Here is a 22,017-nt window from a genome sequence, read left to right on the forward strand (position 1 = left end):
TACAAAATGATTACCAATACTGTGATTAAAAAGTGCTTTTATAGGTGGTAACCTGGAGGGCTGATACAACCTGAAGTAAACAGCACTGCTGTCTTGTTTGAAAGGTAATTAGAAAGCCATTTTGTTCTGACAGTGGAGAATCCGATTCAGGAGAAAAGTTTCTTCTCTCCTGAGGGGCCAAACCAAATATGTGATGGAATATAGCTGTGGCACTCTTTGAACCTTCTCATTGGAAAATCTGGAGAGAAATGGGACATATAGCAACTTCTAAGTTGAAAGCCCTTGTGCCCAGGGCCTCTGTCTCTGTGCCAGTCCATCCCTGGAAGAGCAACGGTGCAATGCAATAACTCAGTGCTGCCCATCACATGATGGCGGCTGGTATGCTCCCCTGAGTTCTACCTGGGATGAACAAATGGTGCCCTTAGCCTCCACTGAACACCCACTTCACAAAAACACATTATCCTGACAATTAAGATCTAATGCAATGGTTCTCCCACTGTGGACACAGACCAGCATTGTTAACATCACCTGCAAATTTCATTAGAAATGCAACTTCTCTGGCCTTTCCCCAGGCCCACTGAACTCTGGGGGTGGAGGGGCCCAACAATGTATGGTTTTAGGAGCCCTCTGATCCCACTAAACCTTAAGAACGACTGTTCAATAGTCAAATTAACCCATCATTACAATCATTCATTCCAGGTGTGTGAGCCACCCCTCCCCCTCAGCCCCCTTCCACCCCCTGCATTTTCAAGATAAATCATTTGACGCTATAGTGAATTTGAATTACTATCAGCACTGATGAACAATTCAAGGTTTCTTTTCAAAATATCTCATTTTTGAGGGTAGAGGTCTGGGAAATCAGACCTTGCATCAGGTGAAACACTGAAGTTTAATTAAAATAATGCAAAACCAGCAATAGCTGCCCTGCTGTGAAGCCTATGTTTATACTTAATGATGTAGGTGCTGTTTTTCAGCACGAGAGAAGTACCCGTGATAAATATGATGCAGGTGCACCAGGGATGTTACTTTTTTTTTTTTTTCAAGTGTCTCCTCTCAAAGGCTTATGCAGCTAAAACCATTCAATGAGTGGACTATGCACTATTTGGGATTTGAAGAGACACCTGGACTCATGTAAGATTTTGTATTGGGACAGTCACCTAAGACAGAAATTCCTTTTTAAAATATATATATTTGGGATAGCAATGCAGACAGTTCGCTTACCAGTGGATAGTAATTTAACTATTCTAATCTTTATTTTTCATGAAAATCAGCCACTCTTAGACAAGGCAGATGTTTTAAATCAAATTAGGAAGGCAATTTACTATGATGAGGTTGTTAAAGAGTCAAACAGAACATCAGGAAATTTATGCAAATATTTTTGGGAATTTGTTCTGAGTATGCAAATGCTATATAATTAGTTATCATGCTTTTCATGCAAAATTAAATTTGCTATAATAACGAATCACACTCAAGAATAAGGCTAGTTAACATGAAAAGAACCCTCATTTTTGTGACTGAAAGACTGCAAATTGAGGGTAAACTGCAGGTGAATCTAATTCCAGCCTTTAGGATTGTTGTTCATTCCGGTCAAACGAAACCAACTGCAACAAGGGGTGGGTGGGCTCGCTGACTCTGGACAGCAGGTGTATGGATGCAAAAATCACAAGAAGTAGAAGCAATGGAGCATTGTGCTTTTTGGACTAGGCTGTCTCAGCTGTCATTAGCCAGATACTCTTTTACCCTTTAATTATTTTGGAAGGACTCAGTGCTATCACTTAATATTTATCAGACTAACAAAGCCAAACTTCTATTTTGGAATATCTCTGAAGTCTAATTACTGCTCAGTCCCTTCCTGCCCCAGACTGACAATTTGGAGATAATTTGGACTTCCAGCATGTTGGCTCTTCCTGCCTCATTCTGTAAATGTTCCCACTTGTCACGGGGCTCTCTAGACCTCCTCTCACTGTCAAAGTCCCATGTCTGCTATATTTGCCAGGCTATGTAAGAATTAGGCCCTTGGCCGGGTGCGGCGGTCACGCCTGTAATCCCAGCACTTTGGGAGGCCGAGGTGGGCGGATCACGAGGTCAGGAGACCGAGACCATCCTGGCTAACACAGTGAAACCCTGTCTCTACTAAAAATACAACAAATTAGCCGGGCGTGGTGGTAGGCGCCTGTAGTCCCAGTTACTCGGGAGACTGAGGCAGGGGAATGGTGTGAACCCAGGAGGGGGAGCTTGCAGTGAGCCGAGATCGCACCACTGCACTCCAGCCTGGGGGACAGAGCGAGACGCCGTCTCAAAAAAAAAACAAAAAAACAAAAAAAAGAATTAGGCCTTTTATGCCTTCTGGCCACTTGTAGCCAGAAGTGGCCATGACTGAGACATTTTCCATAGCATGAAACTTTCTGTGATGACACTGGAGAAGTCCTGGGCAAACCAGGTGAGTTGGTCACTCTACCACCATCACCCATTTCCCCATGGCTCCTAGGCTGTTTGCCCATTCCTGTGGGTGTCAGTTTTCCTAACTATGCTTCAAATTCCTCACTGGGAGTAGGCTCAGCCCTAACCTCTAGTGCTATGGACTAGCCCTAACCCCAGGAGTCATGTATGCTCATCTGCTATCCACTAAAGAAGTGGAGGCTCCATCCAGTGAGCCTGATCGCTGACCCATGTCTTGCCTTATCCCAGGTGGACTGCTCAGGAATAAAGGAGTTTCCAACTGCCTGAGGACTGACAGAGGGCTCCTTCTGTTACCTCCCCAGATCGGAGCCTCAAAGATACCAGTTTGCATCACAGCCACCCCCACCCAATCTGTGATTAGACTCAGTCCCCTTCAGTGGGACTAGCACTTTACCTGGGCTAGGCTCAGTTATATTCTTGCTTTATACCTACTCCACACCGGCTCATTGTGGAGGTCCCAGGTTTATTACCTAAAAATACCTTGCAAGCTACTATTAAAAGTGAAGGCTGCACCTGAACATTCATGTCGTCTTTACCCAGAGGACCACAAAATACTGTTGCTATAGAATCCACAGTTGTCAAGCACTTTGTCATATTAAGCTTACAATGACAAAACTAGTTTTTAGTAGCATGATTTTAGGAAAAAAAGGAACCCAAAGCCATACATTTGAAGACTACATCTATCCCTCAGACTGAAAAGACAGACATGGGTAGAAATGTCTTATAAAAGAAGAGAAAAGGGGGAAATGAATGCCTGGCTGCCCATAGAGAGGTCCAGTTTTCTGTTGAGGCTGGCTATTAAAAGTACCTGACTCCATTGGTTTCAATAAATAGCTCAATCACTTTGTTCTTGCTAAAGTCCAAGCTCAATAACTCAATATTCCCTAACCACATACAATGCATTTAACCCTTTTCCTCATTACCCCACTTAAGCTAAAAAACAAGACAAAACACAAACAAGATAGCCAGATGAACTCTTAATTCCAAAACAATATCAATTTAATTCATTCCATTTGCTAGTACTGCCTTCTCAACCATGCCTTGTCTTAGCTCAATATTAATTAGGTAAAACAATATTCATGCAACTTGGCCCACATCAAAAATTATATTCCTATAAAAATTTGCATGTTTCTAGTTTTTATACATTTCATACTTTGTCTCATAAGTCATTTTGTAAACTGAGTGTCATTCCCTCATTTGTTACTTTTGTAAAGCCCATCTTATAAAGATTTATTTAGCCGAAAGGCTAATAGATTTTATTAATAGGCATAGTCTTTCCAATCTGTAAAAACACTAATACTTAAGTCACATATTTTTGTACCCACTATGCAAATAGTACTTTGCTAAAAACATCACCATTAGCCTAGGAGAATGAGACAAAGCATAGATGCAAGAAAGTTCTATGCAGTAAGTGATACATTTTACAGCAAAAAGGTATCATCTGTGATTGAGATCAGAGGCAGGTAAAAATCAAAGCTTAGAGAGTGAGCTTGTGGAAAGATAATTGATAAACTACATTTTACATGGTACTTTATTTTCAACACTCCATTACAAAGTTTGCTTCATTATCTGTTACAACATACCAGTAAAACAGTGTGTCTGTCTCCGTATTACTGATGAGAAACCTGGACTCATAGAGTTCAAGTAACAATATCTGAGTGGGTAGTTGAAAACAAAATACTACACTAAATCATTAAAAGTAAAAGTTGAGAAATTACCTTTCGAGTAATTTTCACCACCCATCCAGAATATTCTTCTAACAATTGCATTTGAGAATCTATCTGGGGGAATGAGACCCTAGGACACATAGAAGCTATGTGGACCTTGACTACTTTGGGTCTATTTCCTTATTTACAAAATGAACAGATGGGGCCAGATCAGTGGTTAGCAAACCTCAGCCAGCACTAGTACCACCTGGAGAGCTTGCTAAAAGACCGCAGGGCCCCACCCCTAAGAATTTCTGATTCAGCACATCTGGGGTGAGACCTGAACATTTGCATTTCTAACAAATTATCAGGTGAGGGAGATGTTGATGCTGCTTGTCCAGGGACCACTTTGAGAACCACTGGACTGGTCTTTAGGGCCTCTAGGATTTTGAGTATGGAAAGACAGACAATATTCCTTAACTTCTAGACCAGGTGCAAGTAAGAGTTCCCTCATTTCTCCTTCCATCTATTCATTCAACAAATGGACACTTGTTGGTTTGTGAACAAGTGTGTTTTCAAATAGTTCCCGGTTTGGCTAAAAGTAGGGAAAATATCTCAATTATTTAATTTATATAATTTATGGATATTTGGCAATTTTCTTTAACTCCATTTTGTGATCATGTAAAATCAGGAAAAAAATCAATTAAATCAGGAAATGCGTGCAAAAATTATTAACAGTGTCTGACACAAAGAGATCTCAGCAAACATTAGTTCTATGGATCATGGAAACAATTTACATATCATATTGCACTTTTGCCTCTCACATTTTTATTCCAGCTGCTATCATCTATCCTATTTCAGCATCTCAGGGTTTTCCTCCTCATCCTTTGTTGGAGAAGCTGATGAAGTTAGCAAGGCTTGGGTCAAGGTAATACTGAGGCAGGGATAGGCTGGGTTAAGAAGAGAGAATGATTATATGCAAAGTATACGACTGGTTCCTAACATAAGTTAATGGATTAAATACAAAATCCCTACCCTTCAGTGTGTTCCAGCTCTCATTAGTGCCAACTGCATCTCAAGGCACATCTTTCTTCTGTGCCACCTATGTCCTTGGCATACAGTTGGAGCAGGAGATGGGGGCACTACTGACAGCCAAAGAAATGGACAGAACCAGTGGGATTGTCTGGGGAATCTGACAGAGACGTAAATTGAACTTAACACTGCCCCAGCCGAATCACATTTGTAAAGGCTGAGGCTCTGTGGACACCTGTTACAAATCAAGCAATTCCTAATGTTTTCCTACAAGACCTGAGCCTTTGGCTGATCTAAGTTTCTCAGTATAAGAACCATTTGTCTCACCCAGGGCCTGGCATCAGCAATTTGGTGTTATGTCCCAAGAAATTCCCCAGAACTCGTGGGATGGCACAAAGTTGTCCTAGCTATGTGAGTTAGACTCTGAGCTCCAGACAGAAATACACATTTCCAGGTTCAGCTTCTAAAAATACCTGGCTTCACATATGACCTTTGGCTCCGGGAGGTTTCCAAACTACAACCAAAGTCTGAGATGAAAACTTAAAGAAGGCTAGACTGCATGAAATTTACCTTACCTATCCTGGCACAAGCCAGAACTGGATGAGGCGCAAACCAGGCCTGCTGTGCAAACAGATGCATTCTACCTCTGGGGATGGCTCAAGGGGATCATAAACACCCCCCTTTGAGAGGGCAGGGGGCCTGAGTGCCATTTAGGTTTCTCTGAGGCTTATTTTGTGAAAGCAAAACTGACTCACTGAGAAAACATTTTAAAAATATTTACTTGGAATTACATAAAAAATATTTTAAATATTTTTTTTTTTTCAGAGGTAGGAAAATCAGTTTCATAGCTGGCTGCTGAGTCAGGCAGAATAGCCAGAAAGACTTTGGGAAACCTCAGCCTCTCTGTGGCCTCTGCAGTTGTGAGGCTGGGAGATGTGGGTCTGAAACCCAGGCAAGTTGCTGAAGCACAGAGAGGAATTCCCAGAATTTCCTCTAAAGTTTTCACTTAGATGTCACAAAGAAGGCCTGATTTCAGCCAAATAAAAGTTTGTTGCAGAGTCGCACATGAGCACCAGTTGTAACTAAGAAAATATATATACATTCTAAAGCACATACTGTATTCCAAGTACTTTTTTTTTTCTTTTCTTTTTTGAGATGGAGCCTGGCTCTGTCACCCAGGCTGGAGTGCAGTGGCACGTTCTCGGCTCACTGCAACATTCACCTCCTGGGTTCAAGTGATTCTTTTGCCTCAGCCTCCCAAGTACCTGGGATTACAGGCACCCAGATAATTTCTGTATTTTTAGTAGAGACGGAGTTTCACCGTGTTGACCAAGCTGGTCTCGAACTCCTGACCTCAGGTGATCCACATGCCTTGACCTCCCAAAGTGCTGGGACTGCAGGCAAGAGCCACCATGCCCAGCCTGCCAAGTACTTTTAAAATGTATTCATTTGACTATTCACTCGAATTCTTCTGAGCACCTGTTATGCGTAGCGCTAGGAGCTGTTGGATATAACTGTGAAATAAATGGGCTATGTCTCCTTCCATCACTGCCGTATTCAACCTACCTGGGAGGGAGGAAGTCACTGGAATGCAGAACCATAGCTTTACCATGTTAAGCCACTTTCCGAACTGTACACAGGGAAAGAGCCAGAGAAATTTGAACAGGATTTTGTGTCTCCAAAGCGTGTACTCTGGCCTTTGGGGAAGGATGGATCCAAACATAAAGGAAGAAGAAAACTAGATGACTCCAGCTTATGCAGATAGCATTTATATATTCCCCTGAGTGTCTACATAAACCGAGAATAAGGTACTCTTCTAACAGAAATCGGCATTCCTTTTTAGTACGGGGACTTTGAGATGTTTCCTGAGGGATTTCCATGTACTGCAACTCATTTTAATTACTTCAACCCTAGCCTTCCCTAAGCTCTTGCATCTCTATAGTTTCTACAGCCAACCATATACTGGTTTTAGGGGTGCTGAATTGCTCAAAGTTATTGTTGGGTGCATGCACTGGACATTTGTTATTTTGGAGTACATCAAGCCCCCTTCCTTGTGGGGATCACTACCCCCCAGCTCTGTGCACTCTATCTGCTCCGAGGGTAGAGTTTGTGACCTGAATGAAAGCTAGTTAACACATCACATTTGCCTGGAAATGTCAATTGGTTCAATGATGGGCACTGGACCTAATCAGAACCAATGAGACTAACATGAGAATGGCATCTCTGCTAGCCTTGGCCTCCCAACTTCAGCATTTGAGTACTCACTGACACCTGGACCCATCATACATTGTGTTTGGATATGACCCCCCTCTTAAAAATGCTTGCAATGTTTGTTTTTGCCTGATGTCATCAAAAAGAAGTTGTTGATGGTGTGTGCTGGAGTTGGTAAAGCTGAAACTACCCAAATGGCTGTCACTAGAGGGCCAATAATGATGCTGTCTTTCAGCACTTGCTGTTAATACGTAACTAGAATCATGCAGGTCTCTTCTTTAATTTGTTCTGGACGGTGGGCCACTTTAGGGATGAATTGCTCAGCATTTCTGGCAGAGGAACAGCAACCCCTCAGGATATCCTTGACTGAAAAACAATAAGGCCGGGCACAGTGGCTCACGCCTGTAATCTCAGCACTTTGGGAGGCTGAGGCGGGCAGATCACAAGGTCAGGAGATTGAGGCCATCCTGGCCAACATGGTGAAACCCCGTCTCTATTAAAAATGCAAAAATTAGCTGGGCATGGTGGCACATGCCTGTAATCCCAGCTACTGGGGAGGCTGAGGCAGGAGAATCACATGAACCAGGGAGTTGGAAGTTGCAGTGAGCCGAGTTCACGCCACTGCTGCACTCCAGCCTGGTGACAGAGCAAGACTCAATCTCAACAACAACAAAAAAAAAAAAAGAGAAAAAGAAAGACAACAAAGCTGGTCACAGAGCTGGTAAACTGGGGACAGCCACAGCAAGAGTCCTGTAACAGCAGAGAACAGTCCTCCATTCCCTCAGAGACATTTTCCAGCTCTTCATTTGAAATGCTTTGCAGCCATAAAAAATGATGAGTTCATGTCCTTTGTAGGGACATGGATGAAACTGGAAACCATCATTCTCAGTAAACTATCGCAAGGACAAAAAACTAAACACCGCATGTTCTCACTCATAGGTGGGAATTGAACAATGAGAACACATGGACACAGGAAAGGGAACATCACACTCCGGGGACTGTTGTGGGGTTGGGGGAGCGGGGAGGGACAGCATTAGGAGATATACCTAATGCTAAATGACGAGTTAATGGGTGCAGCACACCAACATGGCACATGGATACATATGTAACAAACCTGCACATTGTGCACATGTACCCTAAAACCTAAAGTATAATAATAATAATAATAATAATAATAATAAATGCTTTGCAGAAACCTGGACTTCTGGACATTATGGTTATTAATATAAAGACTCCTATCGTTCCTTAGCTCCCATCTCCGCTGACCTCTACCCCATCTCTAATGACCTGTTACAGCTTTGACATCACTCGCAGAACAGGATTTAATGATGACTCATCTTTAATACCTCTCCTGCCTAAATTCAACAGCACCCTGGCTGCTCACAGTAGAGTGCATTTACCAGAAACAGCAGCATTTCCTGGGTGCTTGCTGGAAATGCAGCATCTCAGATTCCACTTCAGACCAACTGAATCAGAATCTGGTCAAGAATCAGCTTCTAACACACTCGCAACTGCTGCTGCTGCTGCCAGCCTGGGAGCCACATTCTGAGCAGCAGGAATGTCGACCTCAGTGTTTCCTAACCCTACTGATCATAAGTTCTGTTGGGGAGCTTCTTCAAAATACCTGTTTCTGGGCATAACTTCAAACCCTTTAAATCGGAATCTTCAGAAAAGGGACTTTGGTATTTACAGCCAGCCCAGGTGGTTCTTCTGGATGGGCAAACAGAGGAAACACTGGGAATCTGATTTAGAGTTTCAGGCCAAGCTCTCAGCTGCCTGCTCTTCTCCTGCCTGAATTTGTTGCTTAACAGATGGAAGCACAATACCGCTCCCACTAGGGCTGTTTCTTTTTCCCTTTTGTTCCTCCAAAGACTTGCTACCAAATGCTGTGTCTTCAGCATCTGGAATTGTTTTTAACCTTCTCTCTATGCAGTTAGGTAAGAAAGGAACCTGGAAGGATTCAAATCCCAATTCTAGGCAAAGATATGTTAATAGTCACATCCCAGTGGCAATGCTGTTTAATGTTAGTGTTTTGAAGACAAAATGCAGATTCCTGGCCCTGGGTGTTCTGCAGGTTGTAGCCTTAATAAACTGGTCGGTCTGAGTACATAAGTTTTCTTGAGGACTGACAAAATGCAAGAACAGTGTTAGTAATGGAAGAAAGGAATAAAAATGACAACCGTCTCCATCCAGGATGTAGGAAAACAGTATTTGTTAAGGTTTTCCATATCTTTGAAAAACTGGTAAATAACATAGTTGCCTAAAATTCTTAGGACCTTTGTTAATTGCTCCAATATTTTTCCTTCCTTAGCCTTGGGTTTTTTATAAGACAGCAGCGACATTAATACCTGCAGGGCTCCTCCTGTGAAGACTAAAAGTGGATGTGTAGACCAGTGCTTCTCAGTGGGGGATGACTTCGTATGCCAGGAGACCCTGTTGTTTGTCATACCTGGGAGAGGGCGGCTGGTACTGGCTGTTAGTGGGTAGGAACTAGGGATGCTGCTAAGCATCCTACAATGCCCAGGATAGCCCCCACCACAAAGACTATTGAGCCCCAAGTCGTGCCCAGGTTGATCTAGACCAAATACTCGCCACGTCTTCAGAGCCTAATGATCATCACCCTGCTGTCTCTCTACCAACATGTGGCCCCAAGTTACCTGACTGGTAGAACCAAGATTTGAAACAATGTCCCTCTGCCTCCAGAGCTGTATTCTTTTCATCCCAGCATGCTGACTCCTGCTGGCAGCAGACTATGGTAACCTTTTCGTGTTGATTTATAGGAGGTGCTGCAAATTGCAAATCCTGTTCTCAGTCCCCCAAATTCACTGCGTATCCGCTCTCATTATGTCATTTTCAGATGGAGAATAGAGTTGAGGCTTGGAGCAACAGAGGAAGCAGAATATACAGAAAGTTGACATAGACTGGGATTTCTATCTATTTTGTTTTAAACAGAGCAACTGAGCTCTTATGAGAATCAAGAGATTTAAAACTTAATACATTTTACGGGGGAAAGCCGGAGACTCAACTACAGAGGCGGAAGGAGAAGTAGACTGGAAGCAACTAACAATTTCTGACTTGTGGTGCTACCAGGTAGAGCTCCTGGAGTCTCCACTGCCTGGGCAGTCCTTGACATCCTTTGAGAGCCCAAGTGTTAAACATGTAAGAGCACTCGATAATGAACACGTAATTGGAGCATGGGAAAAATCAGACACTGTGAACTTGATTATGATGTGTTGGTAACAAGGAGTGAAAGCACCTAACCTATTCAGTGAGGTTACTGATGAAAAATATATATAATGAAAAATATATATAAATATTATTCAAAGGGTAGACTAGCTGCAGTGCCTCATGTTTAATTTAAAATACACTTGCATTTCAGCCTCAGATGAGCAGTTCTGAAATGTCATGAAACGCTGGGAACTTTCATGGAAAGAAAAACTTGCGGCAATCATATTATTAGAATTTGCTTGCCCTAGGGTGTCCATAATCTTAGGACAAAAAATACTCTTTATGTGGAAATACCCTGTAGTTACTAGGAGCCTTTTATTATCAAGAAAAAGAAAGACAATAAAAAGGAATTCGTTGTAAGGAGGCGTTTAGAGTTTCCTTTAACTGTTTCCTTTACCCACATAGCTTGCCATTAATACTTCTCTATTAAGCTTTCAGAAAGAGGAATTGGATTTTCCACCAAGTCGCTGAAGAGGCATGAGAGTGGTACACTTGGGCAATTCTGAGATGGAGGCTTTGCTGACAGCAGCCATCCAGATCTGGGTCTGCCTTCCTTTTTCACCTTATTAGCTATTCCCACCTCATAGTCGACAGGCCTGTGGAGGGGGCAAGGGACAACCAGGGTACAGCCATGTGGACAGGAAGCAAGGGAGGTGGGGCTGGGGAAAGTACCTAAAAGAAGAGGGAGTACCAAGCATGCCTTAAATATCTCACAGGTTTCTAGTTGGCCTAGCAAAAAAGAAATGATATAGAGATGTACACAGGGGAGCGCCAGGTAGAATCTACCTACCAAGGACACCATTGGTCTTCATAAAGAATAGCCAAGTGTTATGGAAGAGAAAAGGAGAATGAATCTAACAGAAGTGGGGGGTATTGAAAGATGGGCAAGGTGTTTGGAAAGAAACAGAAAGGGAGGATGGGCTTAGCAAATGAGCAGACTATAAAAGCCTGCTGGAATTGACAAAATTAAGGTTACACACAAGGGAGAACATCTGTATCATGACACATTGAAATAATAAGTATATTAATTTACTTATCACATCCAATGCTAAGACAGATTATGTACCTTTTGTAACTCCTGAACTCTCCAGAATTTAAAAAATGCTAAAGAAGGCACGCACTGTACCCCAAAGGTGAGAAAAAGGAGTGGTTGCCCAAGACCTCTCTTCTGTTCAACTTCATTAAATCACCCGTGGAATCTTTTAAAATAGGGATTCTGAGAGATTCTTCTGGTTTGTGAGGAATCCGAGTTTTTTAAAGGCTCTCCAGATATACCCCTGAACAGTAACCTTTTACCGGAGGGGCCAGTGGCTAAGACGCTATGAAAGATAAAGAGTATAATACTGAGCATTATTTTGAAGATTTTGGAGGGAATGTGGCCAAGAACGCAAGACTTTTTTTTCTTTTTTTCTGAGACAGGGTCTCACTCTGTCACCAAGGCTGGAGAGCAGTGGTGCAATCATGGCTCACTGTAACCTCTACATCCCAGGCTCAAGTGATCCTTCCAGCTCAGCCTCCTGAATAGCTGGGTTTACAGGCATGCACAACCACACCCAGCTAACTTTTTTTTCATATTTTTTTTTGTAGAGATGGGGTTTCACCCTATGCTACAGGCTGGTCTCAATCCCCTGGGCTCAAGTGATCTACCTGCCTCAGCCTCCCAAAGTGCTAGGTTTACAGACATGACACACCATGCCTGGCGTACAATGTGGTTTTTTTTTTCTTATTAAATGTATCAATAATTTTTTTATTTAAAAAAGGGACATGTTTCGTGTTGCCTTTTAAAAATACATGTTGTAGCAAGCATATAATATCTATTAACAAAAAGAAAAAATAGTTTGCAAAACTCTTAATTATAACTTTATTTGATATGTAACTTTCTGCATCATATGGTATTAGTAGCAGCTAAAAAATATTGAGGGCCAGGCACAGTGGCTCATGCCTATCACCCAAGGCTTTGGGAGGTTGAATCAGGAGGATCACTTGAAGCCAGGAGTTCAAGATCAGCCTGGGCAACATAGCAAGACCCTGTCTGTACAAAAAACTGAAATTAAAAAAAATTAGCCAGGTGTGGTTGTGTGCACCTGTACTCTCAGCCTACTTGGGAGGCTGAGGAGGAAGGATTGCTTCAGCCCCGGGATTTAAGTTTGCAGTGAGCTATGATTGTGCCACTGTACTCTAGTCTGGACTACAGAGCGAAACCCTGTATTAAAAAAAAGAAGAAAGTATTAAGCATATACTATGTTCTAAGCACATATTAACTCATTTAATACATACACAGACATACATGCACACACTCCCACCGTACCATGTGCTATTACTATTCTTATTTTACAGATCAAAAAATGAGCACATATGTGCGCAAAAGTATGTGTGTGTGTATGTGAGTGTACGTGTAGTTTTAGGTAAAAGAATAAAAGATATCCTAATTGTCCTTGACTGATACAGAATTTTTTAGGCTATAATTAATATTCTTGTGCTGTGCTGATTAAGACATTTATCAGTTCTTGGGCTAATTATAAATATTTATACTCCTTTTTTGTTGGCAGGTTTTAATAGTTTGAGATAGATTCATGGATAGGGTAAAAGATGACCAGCAAACAATTGATGGATTCTTTTAAAGTTTAACATTAATGATTAAACAACATGATCTGATGACTTACTCAGCAACTGAAAGACAATAAAACATAACTAAATCTGTCAATTAGCATTTTCATCTTCTCTCCCAACAGAGCTTAATGGAATCTGCAAAATGCAATTTTCAACCCAGAGCTCGTTGATATTTCCTATTTCCTCCCATGTCCCTCTCCCGTTGTTCCCGTTATGACTGAGAGCACCAACGTGTTCTGTTCCACGGTGGCAAATGCGTCACCTGCCATTGAAAGGAAAGCAATTATTGTGTCCTCGCTAAATCTCAGGGATGACTTGCGTACTGCTTTTCCACTTAAGTGCATAAACAGCCAACCCAGGACCGGTTTTAAGTGGCTGAACCTTAGCAACAGCAGCTGGGCTATAGGTTGATGTCACCTGAGGTGCCCATTAAAGGTGTGGAAAGCTGCCAGACAAGAATGACTTCCAGTAACTGCGACTTCTCCCTGGAGGGAGCACAACGCACTGCCACACACAAAGTGACAAATAATGACTGCGAAGATAGCATCTTGCCTTTATCGTCCTGGTCCTTTGGTTTGAGGACAGTGACCCGGGGGTGGAGGTTAGGCTGTTTCTTGGATGGGTTTCCAGCTGATGGGAGTGGATGCTATTTACATAAGTGTCAGGAATTACAATTCTTCCTCTTCCAGGCAGCTATGTTTAGCTCACATGTGTGTCACACGTGTGTAGACCCCTAACACCACCATCTCTGAACTGTCAAGAAAGGAGATTCTGGGTGATGAGAAAAAGTGTGCCCTCAGGGAGACTTCAGCGAGTACCTTGGAGCTTTACATCTAATGAGGACATCTCAATTGTTTTCTAAGCTTCAGAGTCAAGTGCCTTGACAAAATGGGCTCAATATAACATTTCCCCTTGAGTTAGTTTTAAATGCACCTTTTTCTTCACTGAGCTAAAGAAAACTGCCTTATAAACACCATCAATGCACCAAATGAAAGATTCCATTCTAAATAAATATGGCAAGCCTCCGTTAACCAGAATCCAACTCTCTAATGCACCCAGTTAGCCAGAATTAGGTTCAATACCTCATTTTTAGAATTAAAAACCAATACTTAGGAGCATATAATAATTTCGGCCAAAAAAAACCCACAAAATTTTCAGGGCTTATTATGCAACCAGTTGTCTCAGTGGTGCATTTTCTATCTACCTGTTTATACAGAAAATGAGTTTTTAGAATAAGGATTCTGAGTCAATAATCATACAGTCAATATATATAATTATTGGCATGCTTGTGCTTAAGACTTCAATGTTTTAGAAAAAATGTCCACTGTATTTGAAAAGAAAATTTTTAAGGATTCTGAGATTAATGATAAAGTAAACAAATTTATATTCACCCTTACACCTTGGGCTTCTAGTATTCCAGAAAAAAAAAATAATAAGTGTTTCTTTTACCCTGCTATTTGCTCTGCTTCTAGGGGAGGTCTGGAAGCTTCCCTTCACCTCACAGATGGGTGACCCAAGGTGGGAGGTCAAATGACTTGCTCAGAGTGAGACAACATGTCAATACCCAATGCAGGGTTAGACACCAGAGCTGTGAACTGAGCCCTTCATGGGCAAATCCATCACTGTAGAGGTGTACTGCTTGAAACCACTTTTCCAAAAGGTTCTCTTTGGAGGGAGAATTCTGGTCTCAAAAAATGAAACTTTGATTACCCAGCAATGGGACTCCTTGCCAGCTCTTTTTTGAAATAATTATGAATCTAAAACGTGCCCTTGTTTGCTCTGAATTTTCCTTTAATGTTCACTGGCAGGATGAATACAAAGCCTCCACAAATTGTCTTCCCAGAATTAGTTCAGAAGTGCGCTTTCTATTACTCTGACTAGCAGCTCTTAGAGTTTCATAGGAGACTGGAAGTTAATTCTTTTCAGAGTTGCTCCAGGCAAAAAAGCGGGGGATGATAATGTTTAGGTACTTTTCTCCCTCTTTTTAAGATAAATCCCAGGGCCTGAAGTCTGAATAGGTCATTAGTCAGCAGAGGGTATAATACATCGGAAGAGGAAAGGCTACGGAGTCACTGGAGGCTGGGTTTGAAGCCTGGGTTGGGGCCTTTAATGCATTAGCAATGAATGTTAATGCTCTCTGCTTTCTTCCATGACGAGGAAAAGCCATGGCCTTGACGAGCTCAACAAATAGAGTGTGGAAGTGAAGTCACACCGAAAGACTCAACGGTCCTACATTTCTACAGCTACTATCCACATTAGCCACACTCTGTCACCTTGTCAGCCACCACTGAATTACTAGTAGAATTGAGAGTGGTGACAATCTAGCATCTTCCTACTTACTTTCAACATTTTCCATAATCAAATCTAAGTCCTTAGAGCCAATCAGACTGCATTGCTGAACACCATGCAAGAGAAAACTTCTCAAATCTCCTTTGCCAACGTTTTTATATCATGTTGATTTTGCTCACCTACACAGTGAGGGACTGCACTGGGTGTTGGGTGGAAATGAAAGTGATTAACACACAAGGAAGGTGCTTGTTTCAGCAATACAAACTGGAATGCTACAGAGGAGATTCGGATGGTCCTGTGCAAGGATGACACCCAAGTTTGTGAAGCACTCCATATAGAAGGGGAAAAAATTAAAGACACATGGGAGGACTTTGCAACCTCCTATGTGCATACACAGATTTAGTAGAAGGCGCTGTAATAAGGGCTATAGGAGGGACTCAATTTGCTATGAGAAGAAAAGGCAAGGGAAGAAGGCCATTAGTAATCTGTTGAGAGATAGTTTATTTCAATGGTTATGTGTGTAGACACTGGAGCCATCCTGCTTGGATTCAAATCATGGCTCTGTGACTTAGTGGTCTTTTGACCTTGACCAAGTCTCTCAGTCACTTTGTGCCTCAGGTTTCTCATCTGTAAAATGGGGATAATAATGATTCCTGTTTCATAGGGCTTTTAAGAGGATCATGTGAATGAATACATATAAAGCTGGCACTGTCGTATTAGACATTTCTTTTGAAACCTGAATTGGAAGTGCTCACGGTGGTGGTAAAGTATCTGTCATGGAGGGCATGCCATGTGACAGATGCTAGCTTGGGCACTTTTATGTTCATAATCTTATTTAATTGAACCTTCCCAGCAAATAGATATTATCACCCAGATTTTAAAAGCTATTGATCACGAGAGTTGAATATGTTGTCTGACATTTCATAGTTGGCCAGTGGCAAAGTGGAGATTCAAGACCATGACTGTCCAGCTCCCAAATTCATGCTCCTTCTGTCCCTCGGCGCTACCTTTGACCATTTCTCCATATTTGCATATAAAAAGAATTTCCTTTTATTGAGTATATGTAGATTGGGCTTGGTTATCAAGCTGTTCTCCAGTCATAACTACACCCTTGAAGGAGGCTGCTGCCCGTTTTAAAGGTGGAATCGCAGTAATGAAGCATGTGGAGCAGCAGATGCCTTGCCAGAAAATAATTAGCAAAATTCCTGAATTAGGGTGCCCCTCACACTGCTGCAGTGCAGAAAACAGTGAACTGATTGATGTTAGATTTTTTTATCTTGGTAAGAAGGATCAGGTCAGCTCCTTTACAGCATGTGGCTGAGCTGGGTCTCTACTGTGAATCAAAAAGAACAGAAAGCCAAACACAGGTCCATTTACTTGAGGTCATTCACTACCTTCTATAATAATGACACACATTTGCTGAGTACTAATTGTGTGATATTCATTGTGCTAAGTGTTTTGCATAAAATGTCTTAGGTTTCACATGGCTCAATGATGCAAGAATGTTGTCATTCCCATTTTATAAGTGCCCAAATCTAGACACGGAGCAGTAAAGTAACCTGCCCAACCCTTCCTGGTATCCATGGAATGTCTCAGTGGTATTGGGATACAAATGTAGGCAATCTACTTTCTGAGCCATAATCACTGCGTTATAGTTTCTTACCCCTCTCACTCTTAATCAAAGCAAAAAAATTGCCTTGAAACAAGCAAATTGCTACACTTGACAACAGAAATATAAGCCAAATCTGAATTATTAGATTGCTAGTAATTCTTATTTGACTATTAATTGGGTGCTTTAGCTGGGCTGGGTGTACCTTCTGCTTTCCTTTAGTTGGATAATTGCAAGCGAAAATTTTGGATATTATCATTCACGTACAGAGAGAGCTAGAAGTCAGTAATTACACAAATCCCCTTAATCCTGTAGGTACTTTACCTGCACTGTAAATCCCCTTCATTTTAAATCTGCCACTTGTTCTATAAAAAATGTATAGACTAAAGAACCACAAAAAAGTTAAATAAAAATTTTTGCCTGATGATATATTGATTGTGCATACATATCTTTACTTTTGCATATTCTATGTTGCCATTAAAAGATCCATTAAAAGCTGAGTTCAAATAATTATTCACTGCTCACATTACTATGATAATCAATTGCCTGTTACGAAAATTATTGCCATCTTTAAGAATTGCTTTGCTAAGTGAAGTAATTAGAACTGATATTTTATTTTCTATTTCAGTTCCAAAAATTGATTTTATATGCTAATCAGAGTGTGAAAATTGGGACGTAAATTTTATAAACAAAATGAATGGCTAGTCAGGCTTCCTATTTGACACTTTATATAGTATTTGTTGTTTTTCAGGGCATCTTGCTCTTCAGAACACACTGCTGATTACTGTATCTGTCAGAATTAGGTAGCATAAGTTTTTCATTTTACAGAGTCTCGAGTATCTGAAGTTCCAAGAATTAAGAGGTGTGGGCCTTCAATCAGTACAGAGGGTGGAAAATCACACCTTCTGTCCACTAAAATAGCCATTATTTCTTAGAGCCCCAACAGAAAAGCAGAGGAAAGACAGGTACCATTTACCAACTGTCTTGAGTGTGCCTGGTGTTAAACTCCTGACATATGTTTTTTCTATTCCTTATGGTTATCTGGCTAGGTAATTACTATTATTATTACTCTTACATATAAGGAAGCAAACTCAGACTAGGAATTTAATTTGTGATTGCACACCAAGTAAGCGGCTAAGTTGGGAATCAATCCCAGTCTGCAGGTTCACAAGGCCATGCTTTTCCTTTCCTTTAACCAGGCCAAGTGCAAACAGCTGAAGTGAATACATTTCAGCACAAGGATCGAGCTTCATGAGGATTTTGCCCTTTGGCACAAATGTCTCGGTAAATGTTTCAAAAGAAAGTTAATGCCTTCACCTGGTTTTTAGGTGATGATGAATTGTAGAGGAAGATGCAGGAAACCACAGATTGAAGTTGCATTTAAAAGCAAAAACACAAACAATATTTTCATATATATTACTGGAATTATGGGGTGAAATGAAAGGAAGAACCAAATTTGGTAAAATAAAACAAGATGGTAGTCTCAATTCCAGCTCCGCTCATAAGAAAATGGGAAATTTTGAATACATTCCCTATCTGGGTCTGAAACAGCTCATTTGTAAAATGAAGGGTTATGCTCTTTAGGTTAAGAGTTTCTCTTTTTGCTGCATGGGTGGCTGATAAAGTTGATTTCATTTCCAAAAGTGACAGGGAGCAGGCTTCTGTTTGGCAGAGGTACATCCCTACTGGGTCTCACTGCCACAGGAAAAGAAGGGGCACTCATTAAATACTGTCACCTTGTTTTGCCCCCATGATACTAGGTGTCTATTAGAGAGACATAAGTGACATTTTTATAATACCAAACAATAAACATTGTCACATCCTTTAGGGGCATGGTCATAGATCAACAGACTTCCTGCGGCCATAGCTAGAACTCAGGCCTCTTTTCAATTTGCTTTCTGATCCCCCACTCTTCTTCATTTTATCATCATAAAGAACCCAAATTATTAATAGGCCAGTAGGACAATTTTAATTTTCCACATAGTATATGGACCCACACTCAGCATACCTGGGTTTAAATCCAGCTGCTGCTATTGTGTAGCTGAACTCTTGAACTTCCTCTAAACTTTCCTGGCCTTGGAGTCCTCGTTGGCTTGAGATTTCTCATGACCTTTATGCTCCAAACTCAGGACAACTTGAGATGCAGGTTTAAAGAAGAAGTAAGTACCAAACTTTTGTGCTGCATTAATGCTCTGCTAAATCTCTGTGCTATAGGGATGAGTTCTAATCAGACTGACATATAAAGAATTACTCTCATTATTATGGGGTAAAATTCATACATTACCCCCAGTACTTTAGAATGGGGTTATATTTGGAGATAGGATCTTTAAAGAGGTAATTATGTTCAAATAGGGTGGTTAGGGTGGGCCCTAATCCAATATGACTGGTATCCTTGTAGAAGAAAAGATTAGGACATTACCAGAGAGAGACAAGTGAATGCACAGAAAGATGACCGTGTGAACACACAGCAAGAAGGTGGTCATCTGCAGCTAAGAAGAGGGGTTGCCGAAGAAGCCAATCCTGCCTACACGTTGGTCTCAACCTTCTAGCTTTCAGAATTTTAAGAAAATGAATTTCTGTTCTTCAAGCCACTCAATCTGTGGTACTTTATTATGGCAGCCCTAGCAAACAAACATGCTCATTATACCAATAATCAACTTCCTTGGATAGAATGGACAATTCTTATGATGAATTTCATGCTGTAGCATGGAATGCATATGTTTAAACAATTTTGCCCCCAAAGTTAATAAACACTATATAATATGGGCTATACTCAGGTATCTAAACATTTTATTCCTTCAAGTACAAACATTTGAATCAAACATTCAAAAACTCTAGATTTTAATCTTAGCAAGTAATAGACTCTTGAAATATTTAAAGAGCATGATTGAAGGATAAGCTGAATTATATGGGTTTATTGCATTTTTTGTTCGTTGAAATCAAATATTTGAATTTAATAATTCGGTTAAGAAAAAATATAGCAAGTTACCATCACAGACATTTGGTTTTTAATGCCGTGAAGCAGTGGAGTGAAATTCTATCTATAGAGTAATAGCAACATGCTATTCTCTAAGGCTCCCAACAAATGTTCAAAGATGCAGAGTTCCTATAAAAACATACCAGTTCTAAATGTACACAAATGATTCTGTCATTGCATTCTAATTCTTAGTAACAGAATATAGTAAGTAAGCATTCAGAGCCTAAGGTCTTTACTCACATACTAGGAACCTGAATCATGCACCCCCATCTTATAGTGCAGCCTTCATTCTGAAAGATTAAATCCTATTGCACCATCATTAATCAATTCTTCTCATAGCATTCCAGCAAAAATAATACAATGAGTATCAGGTTCTTTTTTGGTACATAAGAAGACAGGCATAGCTGATTTGCTAAGGCAGGATTCCTGTTATATGGTGTTATCAAGACTAAAACTACCAAATATTTTCTGTTTTAGTCTGAAAAGATTTATTTTCTCTTTCCAAGAGAATGTGCTATGACATACATGCTTTCTTTAAAATACAAGGCCATGGCTAGGCATGGTGGCTGATGCCTGTAATCCTAGCACTTTGGGAGGTCGAGGCAGGCACCACTTGAGGTCAGAAGTTTGAGACCAGCCTGGGCAACATGGCGAAACCCTATCTCTACAAAAAAAAAAAAAAAAAAATACAAAAATTAGCTGGGCGTTGTGGTGGTCACCTGTAATCCCAGGTACTCGGGACGCCGAGTCAGGAGACTTGCTTGAACCTGGGAGGTGGAGGCTGCAGTGAGCCAAGATCGTGCCACTGCACTCCAGCCTATGCGACAGAGTGAGACTCCATCTCAAAAAAATAAATAAATAAAAATAAAAATAAAATACAAGGTCACTTTCCCATTTCTATGATCCTGCCTTATGATCAGTTACGTGCAGGGAAAAATCAAAGAAATTTCAACAGAATTAATGTAATCTAAATTACTGAGAACTTATCAGTTTTCCTTGTTTCTCTCTCCTTACGTCTCTCAGCAATAGAGAGAAATGAGAAGTTGTGTACATTTTAAAAAATGAATATGTCAGAAGAAAGAATCTCCTAGATATAATGAGAAGTTTATGGAACTTTTTCCCTTTTGACCTTTAAAAAGAACACAAGCCTAAGTCACCAGGAAAAAAAAAATTCTATGAAACAGGTCCCCTGGGCTGTGAAACCATGGCCCCCAGGCTATTTGTAATAAAGCATATAAAGTGTATAGGTTGCTCTTGTCTTTGAAGGTCTTTCAAGGATGAAATAATTCCATGACTTTTGACATTTGAGAATCTTTATGGGTGTGAAAGGGACCTAATTGAACAAGTGGGCAAAGCTGCCAGGAACAGAGATGGAGTAGCCATATTTTAACCAAGCATTGTAATATGCTCAGTGGCAGCCATTAATTTATTTCTGCCAAGACAGATGGCCTTCTCCTTGATACCAATGGGGAAAAAATAATTAAGAAAATCTAGAGCCAGAATGGAAAAGATAGGCTGTCTTTTGACAAGGTGATTCTTCAGTTTGCAATTAACAACTGATAAAGTGCTATGCATGTTAACTTTGGGGAAGAATAGCTAGTCATTTGAAATACTAATCTCACTTTCTTTTCAAACTACCTTTCACTGGTATCTGCCCTTTCTGTCCCATCCTGTAAGTAGGCCATACATTTTATGGAAAACAATTTAAAAGAACGTCAGTAGATATCAGCTATAATTCTAGAAACCTTTGTGTGGTCTTTGGTTTTACCTATATGGTTTCAGAAGCAAATCCAATGGGCATTGCTAACAGTCACATGGTTTATCTTCCAGGTGTTAGAAAGCAAACGTCCACTCCTGTGCTCTACAGACACTCTCTTCACTGGAGTTCTCAAAATATATGATCCCTGGCCAGCAAATTATTATGTTTTTAAAATTATACTAGCTGCCATACATAT

The 22,017-nt window shown here is 40.8% G+C and overlaps 1 protein-coding gene and 1 non-coding gene across 5 annotated transcripts in view; one reads left to right on the plus strand and one right to left on the minus strand.

The window, feature by feature from the left end:
* NCKAP5 (NCK associated protein 5) overlaps positions 1-22,017 on the minus strand; it is a 1,005,982-nt gene that overhangs the window by 646,893 nt on the left and 337,072 nt on the right. The window lies entirely within an intron of this gene.
* LOC129472841 (U6 spliceosomal RNA) lies at positions 15,714-15,816 on the plus strand. Its single transcript, XR_008654107.1, has one exon. It is a non-coding gene; the product is annotated as a U6 spliceosomal RNA (small nuclear RNA).

This window comes from Symphalangus syndactylus, chromosome 22 (genome assembly GCF_028878055.3).
Source record: "Symphalangus syndactylus isolate Jambi chromosome 22, NHGRI_mSymSyn1-v2.1_pri, whole genome shotgun sequence".
Lineage (NCBI taxonomy): Eukaryota > Metazoa > Chordata > Mammalia > Primates > Hylobatidae > Symphalangus > Symphalangus syndactylus.